This window comes from Lynx rufus, unplaced genomic scaffold (genome assembly GCF_022079265.1).
Source record: "Lynx rufus isolate CCGP_SWC_20201006 ecotype Redwood Valley unplaced genomic scaffold, mLynRuf1.p SCAF_41, whole genome shotgun sequence".
Taxonomy (NCBI): Eukaryota; Metazoa; Chordata; class Mammalia; order Carnivora; family Felidae; genus Lynx; species Lynx rufus.
This window is the reverse complement of record NW_025814858.1, coordinates 418,927-420,291: the sequence shown is the minus strand read 5'-3', so window position 1 is coordinate 420,291 and position 1,365 is coordinate 418,927.

Below are 1,365 nucleotides of genomic sequence, written 5' to 3'. Positions count from 1 at the left end.
TAGAGAACTAAGTGATGAAATCAAATGGAACAATATCCATATCACAGGATTTCCAGAAGAGACAGAAAAGGGGTGTGAAGATGACCTTGAACAAATCATAGCTGAGAACTTCCACAAGCTGGGGAAGGACACCGGCATTGAAACCCAACGGGCACAGAGAACTCCCTTCAGATGTAACCTGAGTTGATCTTCTGCACAACATAGAAGGGTGAAACTGGCAACATACAAGCATGAAGAGAGAATTCTGAAAGCAGCTAGGGATGACTGGACCTTAACACACAAAGGTAGAGAAGTATTGGGATAGGAGCAGACCCATCTACTGAAATCAGACAAACCATAAAGGAATAGGGGAATCTTCAATGTGATGAATAGGAAAAATATGCAACCAAGAATCCTTTATCCAGCCAGCCTGCCATTCAGAATCGAAGGAGAGGTAAAGGTCTTCCCAAACAAACCCAAACTGAAGGAAGTCACCACCGCTAAACCATCCCTACAAGAGATCCTAAGAGGGATTCCTTGAGGGAAATGTCGCAAGTATCACAAAGTACCACAGACACCAGTACAAGCATGAAAACTACAGACATCACAATACCTCGGAACCATCGCTTTCCATAATAACACTGCATGGAAGTGGAACAAATGTCCAACCAGAAGACACAGGGTATCAGAATGGATAATACAAAACCAGACCCATCTATGTGCTGTCGTACAGGAGACTCATTTCAGACCTGAGCACACCTTACTATTGAAAATGGGGGGATGGAGAACTACCTTTCTTGCTCCTGGGAGTCAAAAGGAAGCTGTATTAGCCATCCTTATATCAGACAAACTTGACCTATATTAAAGTTTGCAGCAAGAGATGTTTAAGGGCATTATTAAATAATTACAGTGTCTGTCCATCAGGAAGAGTTAACAATCATAAGAACTATGCAGTGAATACCGAAGCACACAAATATTTAAAACATTTAATCACAAACATGAACAATCTTAATGATAAGAATGTGGTAATTGCAGGGGGCTTTAATACTCAACTTTAAACAATGGACAGAAAATCTAGACAGAATCAGGAAAGAAACAATGGTCCTGAATGATACGTTGGACCTGAAGGACGTGACAGATATTTTAGGGCTCTACATCCCAGAGCAGCAGAGCATACTTTCTTCTGGAGTACACGTGGAACATTCTCCAAGAGAGACCACAGACTCGGTCGCAAAAAGCCTTTAATAGATATAACAGCATTGAGATGACACCATGCACACTTTGAGATCACAATGTTTTGAGCTTGACATAAAGTACAGGAAAAAGTCTGCTAAACCTCCAAAAGCATGCAGGTTAAAAAACATCCTACTAAAGAACGAGTGAGTC